Source organism: Equus asinus, chromosome 17 (genome assembly GCF_041296235.1).
Source record: "Equus asinus isolate D_3611 breed Donkey chromosome 17, EquAss-T2T_v2, whole genome shotgun sequence".
Taxonomy (NCBI): Eukaryota; Metazoa; Chordata; class Mammalia; order Perissodactyla; family Equidae; genus Equus; species Equus asinus.
In genome coordinates, this window is record NC_091806.1 from 19,624,123 (window position 1) to 19,641,533 (window position 17,411).

Consider the following 17,411-nt stretch of genomic DNA (forward strand, 5'->3'; position numbering starts at 1 on the left):
TTGCTAATAATTTGCTGAGAATTTTATATCTACCACTATGTGGAACATTGCATTTTGTTTTCCTTCCTCGTGTTTCTTTCTTGACTTTGTTATTAGGGTAATACTGGCTTAATAACATGAAGTGGAAAGAGGATCTCCTTTTCTAATTTTGACATAAGTTAATCAACTAGTATTTTTTATATAGGTGTTTTGTAAATGTAACCAGTCAAGCCATCTATGGCTATATATTGGTAATAGAGGAGAACTCTGTCACAGTGGTACAGGTTTAATTATGAACTCAATCTATTAACTTGTTATATGTCTATCTAGATTTTCTATTTTTTCTTTTGTCAGTTTTGGTAAATTTGTCTTTTTAAGAATCTGTCCATATCATCCAAGTCGACTAATTTGTTCACATATGCCATTCATAATATTCACTATGGTCATTTTAAAATCTGAATACGCTAATTTGTATCTCCTCTCCTTTTTTCTTAGTAATTCTAGAAAAGATTTTGTCAATTTTATTGATTTTTCAAAATTCAAACTCTGATTTTCTCTATCAATTTCTAGCTTTCTATTGTTGGTGTATGCTCTAGAGTTTATTATACCTTCCTTTTACTTTTTGTTTGTTAGCTTTCAGTTAATTATTCTTTTTTATAGTTTCTAAATATGGAAGCTAAGCTTCTAGATTTGACATATTGCTTCTTTACTAATTTAGGTATTCAAAGTCCTAAATTTCCCTTTAAGCACATTAGAAGCATCTTTTAAAATTTTACATATTATGTTTTTATTTTCATTCAATTCAAAATTTTATATAATTTGTATTGTGCTTTCTTTTTTCAACTTTGATTTATTTAGAAGTGTGTTGTTAAATTTTGAGAGGTTTGTCTATACCCTGGATACAAATCCTTTCTCAGACATGTACTTGGAAAGAATATCTTCTATTATAAGTTTAGTCTTTTCATTCTTGCAACAGTGGCTTTTGAAGAGCAAAATATTTAATTTTGATGACGTCTCACATAATTTTTCTTTTATTCACCATGATTTGGAATTCATATGTAAGAAATATTTGTCTAGGTTCCAGCCCCTTGGCCGAGTGGTTAAGTTTCTGTGCTCTGCTTCAGCAGGCCAGGGTTTCGCTGGTTCATATCCTGGGTGTGGAAATGGCACGACTTGTCAGGCCATCCTGAGGTGACGTCCCACATGCCACAACTAGAAGGACCCATAACTAAAATATACAACTATGTCCTGGGGGGACTTGGGGAGAAAAAGCAGGAAAAAGAAAACAAGAAGATTGGCAACAGTTGTTAGCTCAGGTGCCAATCTTTAAGGAAAAAAAAAAGAGAAATATTGGTCCAATATGAAATAACAAAGAATGTTTTCTTGTTTTCTTCTGGAAGTTTTACAAATTTGATATTACACTTAGTTTTATGATTATTTCAGTTAATTATTGTATATGATGTTATTTATGGATTTATATCCCATAAACCATCTTTTGCACGTGGATGTTTAAATTATCCATCATTCTTTGTTAAAAGACAATTTTTTCCATTGTACAGACATTGTATCTTTGTGGAGAGTAATTTGACCTTTCAGATGTGTGTCTGTATTTGGATCCTCTACTCTCATCCATTGATTTATATGTTTATATTTGTAATACTGCATTATCTTAGTTACTTTACCTTTATAGTAGGTATTGAGATCAGATAGTGAGATGCTTCCAATTATTTTCTCACTTTCAACTTTGTCTTTTTTTAGTTCCTACTGCATACATTTTATAATCAGCTTGTCAATTAATTTAAGAATCATGTTGAGATTTTGTTTTGTTGTTTTTATTTTTTCTTTGTTCTACTCTATATGTATATTAATATATCCATGCATGAGGTCTTTTCTATTTTTTTATATTTAACTCATAATGTCTATAATTAAGAAGATTTCTTTAGATTGTGCAGAGATTTGTTTTGTTAAATGTCTAATATGACAATCTCCAACTTTAATTTGGATGTCTAGACTATTTATAATTAATGCAATTACTTATATGGATTAATTAAATCTATCATCTTTATACCTTATCTCTATTTGTTTAATCTATCCCTTGCTTCTTTTCTTTTTCTGTCTTCTTCTGTAAGAATTTTTCTGTGATTCCACTTATCTTGCATCCTCTGTTGACTTATTATTTTTGCTTCCTTAAAATGATAATGGTTTTCTAGGAGTTCACAGTAAACTTTTTAAATAAATCATTGGTCTCCTATGGATCTTGAAACAGTAAACTTCTAAGTCCTCTCTTACCCATCATGATATTATTATGTATTATACTCTGACAGAACCTATAAGTACCATTTCATTGCTATTCTTTTTTCCTTCAGACAGTTTGATGTCTTTTAGAACAATTAAAATATGAAAAAAGATCCACTTATTCTTTATACAATTACCAGTGTTCATTTCTTTGGGTAGCTTTAATTTTCTGTCTGGTACTATTTTCCTTCTCCCCAAATGATGCATTTTAATATTTCTCATAGTACATGCCTATGGGTAATTCTTTCAGTTTTGTTTAGTCTCAAAAAAGTTTTTTCGTCCTTCACTTTTGAAAAAATTTGCAAGATATTTTCATGTGTATATCATTCTGGAGTAACTGACTATTTGTTGTTTTCCTTTTGACATTTTCAATTTGCTGCCCATTTTTTCTGACTTTCACATTTTCTGGCAGGAAATCTGCTGTAGTGCTTACCTTTTTTCCTTTAGATAATCCAAGATAGATTTGGTTTTGTACCCAATGCCACCCTCCTCCTCAAACAAATACACAGGGGACATTTGACAATGCCTGGAATATCATTGATTATCATAACTGCAAGGGAGTATTGCTGGCATCTAGTATGTCGAGGTCACAGCTACTGCTAAACAATCTACAGTGAACAGGATTGTGCCCCACAACAAAAATTGCAAAATGTCAATAGTCCAGATGCTGAAAAGCCCTGCACACTATGTAATGGTTCTTGCATTCAATATTTTCTCTTTTACTTTCTTTACTTCTGTGTTGTGTTGTGCATGTGTTTTCTTTCTGCTTTGTGTTCTCTGAGCTTCTTGGATCTGGATTTGATGTCTTTCAGAAAATTCTTTGCCGTTATCTCTACACATATTCCCTTTGACATGACCTCCTCCTTTTTTCTGAGGTTCAAATTATAGTTATTTATACTACTTGACATTGTTACCCATCTGTTAGGTGTTTGCTTCACTCTTTTTTGTGTGCGTCTCTGTAACTTTTGGTGTTTCCTCTTGTTCTATCTTTAATTTCACTAATTCTTTTCTCATCTCTGTTGAAGCTACTGTTGTGCTAAAATATCCTTTATCTCTGTTATTTTAAAATTTTTTCTAGCGTTTCATTTGATTCATTTTAATAGTTTCTATGACTCTGCTGAAATTCCAAATCTATTCATTCATGTTGTCTATCTTTTCCACTGGAGCCCCTAGGAATCATATTTACTTTAGATTGCTGGTCTGCTGTTTCTAATCTCTAGGTCATATCTGAATCTAATTCTGTTAATATCTTTGTATTTTTGTAGTGGGCTGTGTTCTTATCATTTGTATCATCATATAATTTTTGCTTAAGAAAGGATACCATTTGTAGAACAACAGAGACCGAAGTAAATGCTATTTTTGCCTGGAAATTAACTCACTTCTTTTGCTTAACATTAAGTGTAGGAGTTGAGCTGGGCTTTAGTTTTGTCAACACTATGGCCACCTCAGGGCACCACAAGCTTCAATTTCCTCTAATGTTACCTTACATTAGGATAGAAGATGGCTTATAATATATTTTCAATGTCTAATCCACTTTAAACTTTAAGTCTTCCCTTTGCACAGGTACTCCAGAGAAGATCTCTCCCCTTATCCATCCCCCACCCCTAACAATGGAATGTTATCACTGGTAACTCTGTGCTGGTGTTAGTTGGTCACCTGGTGACCCCAGCTATTCAGTGGGTTCCAAAAATGTTTAAAGCTTGCAGAATATCTAGCTTTTTGTGCTGTAGTATTGGGAGCAAATCTCTTTCTAGCTTGCTACCTCTTATACTTAAGCCAGAATATTGATAACATTGGTTTAAGAAAGATTCAACTAAGTGAGGATCAGTCATGGTAGCCTAGTGACTAAGTTTAACATGCTTCACGTCGTTGGCCTCGGTTCAGTTTCCAGGTGCAGACATACACCACTACTCTGTCAGTGGTCATGCTATAGTGGGGGCTCACATACAAAAAGGGGAAGATTGGCAGTGCATGTTAGCTCAGGGTGAATCTTCCTCAGCCAAAAAGAAAAAAAAAGAAAAGAAAAGATTCAACTAAGTGAAATTGTAACACATTTTAAAAATTGTCATTTAATAAATGATACCAAAGAGCTTTCTTTCTTTTTTTGGTGAGGAAGATTGGCCTTAAGCTAACATTTGTTGCCAATCTTCTTTTTCTCTTTTTTTGTTGTTTTTTCTTTTTTCTCCCCAAAGTCCCAGTACATAGTTGTATATCCTAATTGTAAGTCCTTCTAGTTTTTCTATGTAAGATGCCACCACAGCATGGCTTGATGAGCAGTGCTAGGCCTGTACCCAGGATCTGAACTGGTGAACACTGGGCCACTGAAGTGGAGCATACGAACTTAACCAATATGCCACCGGGACAGCCCCATCAAAGTCATTTTAAAAACTTCTAAGAAACTAAGAAAGTTAATTTCTCCAATGACTGCTTTCATTTTAAAGCTAGAAGATTACCAGATGCACCTTAAACAATGAATCAAATGCATATAATTATGTTTAGCAAATTATGAAAATAATTATTAATGATAAGGGCTCAAGAGGTTTTTGACTTAATATGTATGTAATGTTAAAAACTAGAATGACATCCCTACTACAAAAAAAATGCAATTGTGTTCCTATTCTTCTTTTTGTAACGTGATAAAATTTAAGTATGCTGACATCTATATTATTAAGGCAATAAAAATATTCATCCATGGATATTTTTACTAATTGAAGTTAAAAAATAAAAACAAACTTCATGCCAATCAATATCATTAAGAGATGCATTTCTGGTGACATTTTATAGTTTATCTTTGAAAATTTCATAAAATTTGTAGCATATTTCAGTTACTGAATAGGAGTAAGATAATGATCATTATAATGGTAATCCATTGTAGAAAAAAATCACTTAGAACTTTATTAACAAAGGAAACAAAGGTAAATTTACAGATATTTTTGTTGCAAAGTAATGTGCTTCTATGATTATTAAGGGCCAAAATTCTGGGCAGTAAGGGAATTTAAAAATTAGTTCAGGGATAAAAGAAAAAACATGAAATCTGATGCTTCATATATTTTGAATCTAATTATTATGAACATGAGATAGCTATGATAGGCATTGGATATTAGATTTGTCTTTTTTTCAATTAAATTTACATTGTTATTTTTAAAATCCTAACAGCTATAGAGATTTTTAAATTAATTTACTTAAGAAGCACATGAGTTAATAAAGATTGAATAGCACTAATAAAAATCATGCTCTATAGCAGCTATAGAAGTTACCAAAGGTAATTTGAATGCTAAAATTAGAAAAGGAAAGAACATGAAACTTTATATCTGTATTTAATGAAGTGTCAAGACCTGTAGGATTGAAGTCTCAAATTATCGTTTTGATTTTGTCACCTATTATTTTAAAACAATGATCAGAGCACTTAAAGAATATGTGTCTCCATTTCCTCAGAATAAAAAATACGGAGATTCTGTCTCTGGTTTCAGAAAAATTTAGTCATCCTTTGACTAGATAGAAAAGAAACATGAAGATTTATTCTCTGAAAATGAATTATTCATCACTGATTCCAATCATGGCCAATATAACTTTTCTGCTACTTAGCTACGATTGTTCTAGTACAGTTAAATATCAACTAAATGACAATGTGGAGAAAACAATATTATATTTGTGAATATATAAAACAATGTTGGTTGTCATTACGTATCCAAATATTACCCAGAAAAAAAGGTGATATTAATTTATCGTTTTAAATTTAAAACCATACAACCATTTTAAATATTTTCATTGAACCAATATGAAATTGTTGCTCAGTTTTACCTTCACAAAAGCAGCTAAAATTTGTTCTCTCAATATTTTGGTGACTAAATTTAGAATTTGATTCAGACACAAATAGTATAAAAGGGGAAATGCATATAAATAATTCAAGCAAACTTGATGATAGAAGGGACAAAAGAAAAGATCGATATGTTACAAAGTTTCCAAATCAGATACCTCTGTCTATGAGGGCATCTTATAATAAATATCTCAATTGTTAAGGGAAAGATTAATCCTCCTTCATATATATGGTAATATAGGCTTGATTTTTTTTGGTTTAGATTACAATAAAATATTAGAGTCAATTTAAAGCAACATTCAAGTCCAAGGAAAGCAAATAGCTCTCAGCACTTACAACAAATCCATTCAATTATTATATGAAGACTGCCTAGAGTCCTGATGAAGAAAATTGATATTCACCCTTAGTCAAGTGCCATATGAATTAGTGACATACTTACACTGATTGGTCAGTGATAGAAAGGAAGCATAAAACATAGAGGATAAATATATTTTCTTTCTTTTTTTTTTGAGGAAGATCAGCCCTGAGCTAACATCTGCTGCCCATCTTCCTCATTTCACTGAGGAAGACTGGCCCTGAGCTAACATCCGTGCCCATCTTCCTCTACTTTGTATGTAGGACGCCTGCCACAGCACAGTGTGCCAAGCGGTGCCATGTCTGCACCCAGGATCTGAACCAGCGAACCCTGGGCCGCTGAAGCAGAACATGCAAACTTAACAGCTGCGCCACGTGGCTGGCCCCTATATTTTCTTTTTTGTTTTTATTTGAAGAAGCAAGCTGATATTCCTGGACTTCTTGTAAATCCTTTCATCCTATATACGGGAACTCTTTTCTGAGATAATTTAGAAATGGCTGTAATTTATGCAAATATTCATTCCTTTGTGCACCTAACAAGATACTTTGTATGCATATAGCATAAAATAGTAGCCCAAAATATTTGCTGAGTCATTCACTCGATTATATATATTCATTTCTTAAACATGGTTCACACTTTTAACTCCTGAGTAAAACTTACTGTCTTTCCCCTCTTTTTCTCTTAAAAACTAGCCTATCATTCAAGGCCAAGTAAAAGAAGCACACAATTATGAAGCAATCCCTCTGATAGCCACAAATGATTTTGCTCTCTCTCTCTCTCTCCCCCTAGCAACTCTATTATGATATTTACTAACAACCCTGGATTGTGAGGTTCTTGAAAATGAAGCTGTATTTCTTTTGTCATCCATTTCACTAATTTAAAATATATAATTGTTTTTTTCTTTAGTATCTACAATCTATCAGTTACCAGAGAGGAAAGGATAACAGAACCAGAATTTACTGCAAGCACAATCTACCAAATATATTGTCTACCTTTTCTTTTGTTCCACACACCAATTTATGAAGTATATCATATTATGTCATTTTTGCAAAAAAAGACAAAGTCAGAATAATTGATCTTCTATGGTTTATAAAATCAGAGCCAGATATAGTCTCTCTAACTTAAATCTCATATTATTTCTTTTTGAAAATCTAAAGTTATTTTTGAAAATCAACACTTGATGCACAGTTTACTCAAAAATTGGAAAGGTATTCTGCAAAAACTGAAGTAAATATTTACTTTATGAATGAATGAATATATGCATCCAATATGAAAAACGTTTGTTTTCAATATTTTGCTGGCTGCATCCCTGACATCTTTGTCTCTCAGACTGTAGATCAGAGGATTCAACATGGGGATCAGCACTGTATAAAACACGGAGGCCAATTTGACTGTGTGCCTGGAGATTTTGGAGTTGGGTGCACAGTAGACGAAGAGAATTGTGCCACAAAAGATAGTGATGGTGGTCAGGTGTCAGGCACAGGTGGAGAAGACTTTGTGGTGCCCACCAGCTGGATGCATCTTTAGGGTGGTGACAACAATGAACACATAAGATGTGTGAATGATGAGCAGTGTGCTCACCTCGTTAAAAGTGGGAACAATGGAGTTCTCGTCAAGATGGTGCTGTGAGCAGACATTGAACTCACCTCCTCCCACAACACAACCAGGTTACAACAATTTTAGGAAGAATCACCCTGGATTGAAAACTGAAAACTGGATAAAAAGAACCCCCACAACAAGGGACAGTCCTGACGAAAGCAGAAGAGGCAGTAACTCCAGCCAGAGAGGAAAAAAGCCACCTTTGGGAGCAGCGGAGCTTCTCAGCTGGCCAGGTGGGAGCCAACCTAAGGATATCCAGATAGCATCTCAAGATGCCTAAGAGTCTCGTGCTACTATACATCGGAAGGCAGACGGACTTCCCACTGGGAGGAGGTGGAAATAGGTGAAACTCTCTGACGCCAACCCTTGGACAGCCTAGTTCCTGGAGGAGGCTCTCTTCCAGCGGACTCCCCCATAGCATTGCCACGCACCAAGGGTGGGAGTGTACACTCACCAACGGAGCGATGGTGGAAACAGGTGACAACAGCCCTACTCAAGCGCCCCACGATTACACCTAAGCCCAGGGGGAATCCCCAGGGTCCCCCACCCACTGGCAGGGAAGGCCTCCGCTAGCCATTAGCAGGGAGGCCCGGCCCAGAATCCAGAACAAAGGGAAGCTCCTGGCAGGCGGATTCCCTGGCACCGCACCAGACCACAAGCTGCTGCTGGGCCCAAGGTCTCTGGCACATGGGTCAGTGCAGGGGGTGCCTGGACTTCCCATGGATGTGCTTGGGGACATGGTTGGAGCTCCAGTGCCCGGCTCTGCGGCCTGGCAGGAGGCTCCAGGGTCCCGCACCTCCCTGGCAGGGAAAGCCTCTGCTCACCATTAGCAGGGAGGCTCTGCCCAGAATCCAGAACAAAGGGAAGCTCCCAGCGGGCGGATTCCCTGGCACTGCACCAGACTGCCAGCTGCTGCTGGGCCCACAGTCTCCGGCACATGGGTCGGTGCAGGGGGTGCCCGGACTTGCCATGGACATGCTTGGGGACTGGGTGGAGCTCCAACACCTGGCTCTGCAGCCCGGGGGGATGCTCCAGGGTCACACACACCCACAGCAGGGGGGCCTCTGCTCACCATTGGTAGAGAGGCCCCGCCCAGCATACGGAACACCAGGAAGCTCCCTAGAGCAGAATTCCCCACAAGGCAGCAGCTTACAAGCCACCACCAGGCCCACGGACTCTGGCCATGTCCCAGACGAGGCAGGGGGCTCCCAGAGATCCTGTGAGAGTGGAGTGGGGCAGAGTGGAGCTACGGTGAAATGGGTATGTAGCCCAGGGGGGAACTCCAGGTTCCTACAGCAGTCTCAGTGAAAGCCTCTCCACAGCACTAGTGGAGAGGTCCTGACTGGCAATCACAAAGCGGGAAGGCCCTGGGGCAAAAGTAGCACAGCTAGGTGAGCTAATGACAGACTGCAGAAGATACCCATTGCTCTGCTGGGAACTATAGTGGACAAGTGTGATCTTGTGGGCTGTGTTAAGGACAAGGCAGTGATTATAGATGATCCTGCTCCTGGCTGCTGGGAAAGCCCACAACAGCACTGCAGACCACAAGGAGGGAGTGTGTCTAAGTGGGCTGCCACAGTAGGCACCAGCAGCCTGAGGCCCCCTTGTGATTGCCCCCACAACTGACGAGGGACCCCACAGGACCACTGTGACTAAGAGGAGGGGTCCAGGTCCAGTCAGTAACAGCTGACAGGGTTCCTGGTTGGTGCAGTCTAAACAACTGCCCCCCCCCACACCAGTCACAACAAGTAGAAGCATCAACTAAACTCTATCTCTATGCAGAGGCACAAATCCACGCCATCAAGTAGCATGAAAAAATATTTTAAATCTCCAGAACAGAAGGAAAATGATAAGCACCCAGAAAACAGTCCCAAAGACAATGAAATCTAGAACCTAAATGACGATGATTTAAAAACTCCCATTATTAAAAAACTCAACAAGTTAAAAGAGAATTCAGACAGACAACTCAATGAGTTCAGGAGCTATGTCACAAAAGAGCTTGACACTATAAAGAAGAACCAATTAGAAATACTGGAGATGAAGAACACAATGGAGGAGATTAAGAAAAATCTGGACTCTCTGAACAGTAGGGTTGATAATATTGAGGACAGAATTAGCAATTTGGAGGATAGGAACATAGAAATGCTGCAGACAGAGGAGGAGAGAGAACTAAGACTAAAAAGAAATGAAGAAACTCTCCGAGAATTATCAGACTCAATTAGGAGATGCAACACAAGGATTATAGGTATACCAGAAGGAGAAGAGAAGGAGAAGGGGGCAGAAGGCCTATTCAAAGAAATAATAGCTGAGAACTTTCCAAACTTGGGAAGAGAGATGGAACTCCATGTGACAGAAGCCAATAGATCTCCAAACTTTATTAACACAAGAAGACCAACCCCAAGGCATATAGTAGTGAAACTAGCAAAAGTCAATGACAAAGAGAAAATACTAAGGGCAGCCAGGTGGAAGAAAATAACTTACAAAGGAAACCCCATAAGGCTATCAGCAGACTTCTCAGGAGAGACCTTACAGGCTAGAAGAGATTGGAATGAAATGTTCAAAAGCCTAAAGAACAAAAACCTGCAGCCAAGAATACTCTACACAGCGAAAATATCATTCAAATAGGATGGAGAAATAAAAACTTTCCCAGATAAATAAAAGTTAAGGGAGTTCATCACCACAAAACGTCCTCTTCAAGAAATGCTCAGGAAGAACCTCATTCCTGAAAAATCAAAAAAAGGAAAGGGGTTACAAAATCCAGAACAAAGGAGATAAACAGAAGGACAATAATACAAAGTAACAGCTCTCCATCAGGACAAAATGCAAAAGAAGCAGAAAACAAGTGATAAAATGGCAACAGTAGGCCCCCACATTTCAATAATCACTCTAAACATGAATGTATTGAACTCTCCAATCAAAGGCACAGAGTGGCAGGATGGATCAAAGAACAAGATCCAACAATGTGCTGCCTCCAGGACCACATCTCAGCCCCAAAGACAAACACAGACTCAGAGTGAAAGGATGGAAGACAATACTCCAAGCCAATAATGAACAAAAGAAAGCAGGTGTTGCCATACTTATATCAGACAAAGTAGACTTCAAAGCAAAGCTGATAAAGAAAGACAAAGAGGGGCAGTATATAATGATAAAAGGGACGCTCTACCAAGATGACATAACACTTATAAATATATATGCACCTAACACAGGAGCACCAAAATTCATAAAGAAACTATTAACAAAACTAAAAGGAAACATCAACAGAAATACAATAATAGTTGGGGACCTCAGCACCCCAGTAACACCAATGGACAGATGATCCAGACAGAAAATCAAAAAGAAATTATAGAATTAAATGAAAAATTAGATCAGATGGACCAAATACATATATATAGGACACTTCATCCAAAACAGCAGGTTACACATTCTGCTCAAGTGTACATGGAACATTCTCAAGGATACACCATATCTTGGGAAACAAAGCAAGCATCAATAAGTTCAAGAGGGTTGAAATAATATCAAGCATCTTTTCTGATCATAATGCTATGAAACTAGAAATCAACTACAAGAATAAAGCTGGGAAAGGGCCAAAAATGTGGAGACTAAACAACATGCTACTGAACAAACAATGGATTATTGAAGAAATTAAAGAAGAAATCAAATATTATCGGGAGACAAATGAAAATGAAAAAGCGCCATACCAAATGGTTTGGGATGCAGCAAAGGCAGTCCTAAGAGGGAAATTCATTGCAATACAGGCTCACCTCAATAAACTATAAAAATCTTACATAAACAACCTCAAATGACACCTAACGGAATTAGAAAAAGAAGAACAAACAAAGCCCAGTAGAAGGAGGGAAATAATAAAAATTAGAGCAGACATAAATTATATTGAAACAAAAAAGACAGTAGAAAGGATCAATGAAACCAAGAGTTGGTTATTTGAAAAAATTAACAAAATCGACAAACCCTAAGCCAGACTCACTAAAAAAAAAAGAGGGAAGTCTCAAATAAATAAAATTAGGAACGAGAGAGGAGAAATCACAACAGATATCAAAGAAATACAAGAGATCATAAGAAAATACTATGAAAAGCTATATGCCAACAAATTGAACAACCTAGAAGAAATGGACAAATTCCTAGACTCATACAACCTCCCCAAACTGAATCAGGAAGAAATAGAGAATCTGAATAGACCAATCACAAGTAAAGAAATAGAGACAGTAATCAAAAACCTCCCCCAAAAATAAGAGTCCAGGACCAGACGGCTTCTCTGGAGAATTCTACCAAACATTCAAAGAAGATTTAATACCTATCCTTCTCAAACTATTCAAGAAACTAGAGGAAGATGGAGCACTCCCTAATACATTCTATGAAGTCAAAATCACCCTGATCCCCAAACCTGACAAGGACAACACAAAGAAGGAAAACTACAGGCCAATATCACTGATGAACAAAGACGCAAATATCCTCAACAAAATTTTGGCAAACCGAATACAGCAATATATCAAAAAGATTATACACCATGATCAAGTGGGATTTATACCAGGGACACAGGGATGCTTCAATGTCCTCAAGTCAATCAACGTGATACACTACATTAACAAAATGAGAAAGAGAAACCACATGATCATCTCAATAGATGCAGAGAAAGCATTTGACTAGATCCAACATCCATTTATGATAAAAACCCTCAATAAAATGGGTATAGAAGGAAACTACCTCAACATAATAAAGGCCATATATGACAAACCCACAGCCAACATCATACTTAAGGGGCAAAAACTGAAAGCCATCCCTCTGAGAGCAGGAACGAGACAAGGGTGTCCACTTTCACCACTCTTTTTCAACATAGTACTGGCGGTGTTGGCCACAGCAATTTGGCAGAAAAAAGAAATAAAAGGAATCCAAATAGGCAATGAAGAAGTAAAACTCTTGCTGTTTGCAGACGATGTGATCGTATACATAGAAAACCCCAAAGAATCCATAGGAAAACTATTAGAAACAATCAACAGCTGCAGCAAAGTTGCAGGGTATAAAATCAGCATACATAAATCATTAGCATTTCTATATGCTAACAATGAACTAACAGAAAAAGAACTCAAGAACTCAATCCCATTCACAATCGCAACAAAAAGAATAAAATACCTTGGCATAAATTTAACCAAGGAAGTGAAAGATCTATACAACGAAAACTACAAGACTTTCTTGAAAGAAATTGATGATGACATCAAGAGATGGAAAGACATTCCATCCACATGGATTGGAAGAATAAATAGTTAAAATGTCCATATTACCTAAAGCAATCTACAGAATCAATGCTATCCCAATCAGAATCCCAATGACATTCTTTACAGAAAATGAACAAAGAATCCTAAAATTCATATGGGGCAACAAAAGACCCCGATTTGCTAAAGCAATCCTGAGTAAGAAGAACAAAGCCGGAGGCATCACAATCCCTGACTTTAAATCATACTACAAAGCTACAGTAATCAAAACAGCATGGTACTGGTACAAAAACAGGTGCACAGATCAATGGAACAGAATTGAAAGCCCAGAAATGAAATCACACATCTATGGACAGCTAATCTTCGACAAAGGTGCTGAGGGCCTACAACGGAGAAAAGAAAGTCTCTTCAACAAACGGTGCTCGGAAAACTGGACGGCCGCATGTAAAAGAAAGAAAATTGACCATTGTTTTTCACCATTCACCAAAATAAACTCAAAATGGATCAAAAACCTAAAGATTAGGCCTGAAACAATAAGTCTGCTAGAAGAGAATATAGGCAGTACACTCTTTGACATCCGTTTCAAAAGAATCTTTTCGGACACCATAACTCCTCAGACGTGGGAAATAATAGAAAGAATAAACAATGGGACTTCATCAGACTAAAGAGCTTCTTCAAGGCAAGGGAAAACAGGATTGAAACAAAAAAACAGCCCACTAATTGGGAAAAAATATTTACAAGTTACTTATCCGACAAAGGGTTAATCTCCATAATATACAAAGAGCTCACACAGCTCAACAACAAAAAAATCAAACAACCCCATCAAAAAATGGGCAGGAGACTTGAACAGACATTTCTCCAAAGAAGATATTCGGATGGCCAATAGACACATGAAAAGATCCTCATCATCACTAATCATCAGGGAAATGCAAATCAAAACTACACTAAGATATCACCTTACACCAGTTAGAATGGCAAAAATATCCAAAACCAAGAGTGACAAATGGTGGAGAGGTTGTGGAGAAAAAGCAACCCTCATACATTGTTGGTGGGAATGCAAACTGGTGCAGCCACTATGGAAAACACTATGGAGATTTCTCAAAAACTTAAAAATAGAAATACCTTATGACTCAGCCATCCAACTACCGGGTATCTATCCAAAGAACGTGATATCAGCAATTCCAAAAGTCCCATGCACCCCTATGTTCAGCGCAGCATTATTTACAATAGCCAAGACATGGAAGCAACCTAAGTGCCCAGCAACTGACGATTGGATAAAGACAATATGCTATGTATATGCAACGGAATACTACTCAGCCATAAAAAGTACAAAATCGTCCCTTTCACAACAACATGGATGAACCTTGAGGGTATTACGTTAAGTGAAATAAGCCAGACAGAGAAAGATGAACTCTGTATGACTCCACTCATAGGTGGAAGTTAACATATAGACAAGGAGAACTGATCGGTGGTTACCAGGGCAAAGGGGAGGTGGGGAGAGGGCACAAAGGGTGAAGTGGTGTACCTACAACGTGACTAAAAATAATGTACAACTGAAATTTCACAAGGTTGTGAACTATCCTAATCTTAATAAAAAAAAACAAACGTCCATTTCCCTGGCCAGGAGGAGGCTCACAGTGTTGCCCGACCGTCATCCTGACCTCATTCAAGAACACTGTCGTGGAAGGGAAGCCCTCTCCCTGTTCGTCTCTCAGCCCTCCTCCCTCCCACCCCGTCCCTGGGGCCTGCTGAGCTTTCTGGCTCTATGGACTTACCTCTGCTGGGCTGTTCAGCTGAGCGGATGCATCCAAGACGTGGCCTTTTGTGTCCTGCTACGTAATATCAGAGGAGTATGATTAATCACACTTTAAATTAAAAATACAGTTTTTATTAGGGAGAAAAATCCCTGCTCCATCAAAGCTTATGTATGAAAAATGAAGCCCCCATGTTGACTATTGTCTTTATCTGGGGATAGGCACCACATTTAAAGGGTGACACGAGAGCTGGAAACCAAGAGGAGAATGTGTGGGGCCGGGAGACACCTTTCACATCGTTTTCCTTCCTGGATGGGCCACGGTTGAGTTGATGCAACGTGCAAATTACAGAACATGTTTACCGCATATTACACGCTTTGATTGGTTACAACTATCTTAAGGAATAAAATACCTTACCTACGTTTCTCAGGATTTGGATTGATGATTTCTTTTTCATTTCGTAAAATAATGTTTTAATGTGAGTAAGGAAAGAGGGTCCACTCCTCCGACTGGGACATAAGTGCCCACAACAAGTGCCATCCATCTTTTCACTCTTCGCTCTACAGGGCAATGATCTTTGAGGACCCATGTGCCTGCACGTATATAGGTGTGTGTGTTAAGCAGTGTGAGTGGGTTTGGTGGGCAGGAGCCCAGGGCTTTCCTATCCTAGGACCTGATGTCCCACAGGGGAACAGGGACACTCAGTCCTGTCCCCCTGTGCGTTCTCAGTGGCCACACATCGCCTTCTACCAAGCAGCCCCGGCTTTGAAGGATTGGCCCATCTCCATATGTTCACTCCATAATCATACTGAAAGGTCCATGTGCGTCCATGCATCTCTGTTTTTGTAGAACAGAGACCTAAAAGCAGACATTCTGCCACACAATGGATATACTCATTTCAGGGTTTGGTTGCTATTTCTGAGATCTATGCTTGCTTCATCGAGTTTGAGTCTTTGTTAATTCTCCCCAAATCGCCCCAAGACATAGCTGTATAGTTTTTAATTGTGACTCCTTCTAGTTGGGGCATGTGGGACACAGAGTCAACATGGCCTAATGAGCGGTGCGACGTCCAAGCCCAGAATCCGAACCCTGGGCCACAAAGCGGACGGCAGGAACTTAACCCCACGGCCATGGGTCCAGCTCCCACGTTTGAGGCTTGTTTGGGAAAGCAGGGACTCCAGAGACATTGGAGGTGGCACCTGAAGGGGGAGGCTGACAAGACAGGAGTCAGGCCATCAGGGTCTCTGGGAGTGGCCCATGGAGCCGAGAAGGGCCGGCCGAACACCCTCCCTCAGGTATCCCCCCCTACAGCATCTTCTGCCCCAAGTCCCGGAACACTCTTCTGCCAAGCCCCTTCCCAAGACACACCCCCGGCCCAGGGCCCCTCAGCCAGCCCGGCACACATCCTCCACGATTCAGCTTCTAGGTAGGGCAGCCAGGCCCTGCTTCCCAGCCAAAGGAGACTGTAGGCCAGGCCACTCCTTTCTGCACCAATCTCTCCCCTGTCTTAGTCCCCTTCTCAGGAAGAAACCTCTACATGCAGGTCAGGGCCACATCGATGTGCCCTTGAAGGTGTCCATCCAGATAAAGCTTTGAGTTGCATCACCAACAACACTTGAGCTTGTGTGAGCAAAGGAGACCTTTAGGAAGCAGAGCAGGGGCTGCTGGAGCTGCGGGCTGGGGAGAGCCTCGGTCAGGGCCTTTTGCCCTGGGCAGAGCCCGAGAAACACCCCTCAGCCTCCTCCACCAGCAACGCCCTGTCCCCCTGCCGCGACAGCCCACCTTGGGGTCCCTCACATTCAGTATGTGCAAGGGAGGGGACTCTGCTTCCTGCTAAACAGTCCAAAGGAAGGGAAGTGGGGAGCCCTCCCCTCCTTCCAAGTCAGCTTATGCGGGGTCCACTTCCTCCGAGGCTGTGGGGCAGGCCATGGGCGGCAATCTCTCTCTTCTCTGACACAGGATGGAGCCCCCCAGAGACCATAGGTCGTCACAGAGAGGAAACAGGACCTTCCCTGGAGGGAGGGAGAGGAGCTCCTCTGGACAGGGAATAAGCAAGGCTGGAGAGCAGGGGGACCACACAGAAGGGCTGCCATGGGCTGGGGCAGTGCCACAGCGGTTTCACTACACACACACACACACACACACACACACAGTTTTTACCCTCTGAGGTAATGGAAGTGTTACCTATCTTTATTACAGAAATACAGTCCCAGTATTGATGTATCCTAAAGTATGACATTGTACTCCACAAGCTTAGATAATGTTATGTGTCCATTAAATCACAATTGAGCTGGAACAATTTCTTAGAAAGGAGGAAAAGGCCACTTACAGAATGACAGAAGATATTTGCAAGTCACATTTCTGCTAAGGGGTGAACATCTAGAATA

The 17,411-nt window shown here is 39.4% G+C and overlaps 1 pseudogene; it reads right to left on the reverse strand.

Annotated features, from left to right (window-relative positions):
* Nucleotides 1–17,411, reverse strand: part of LOC139040535 (olfactory receptor 5D16-like) — a 36,072-nt pseudogene that overhangs the window by 1,134 nt on the left and 17,527 nt on the right.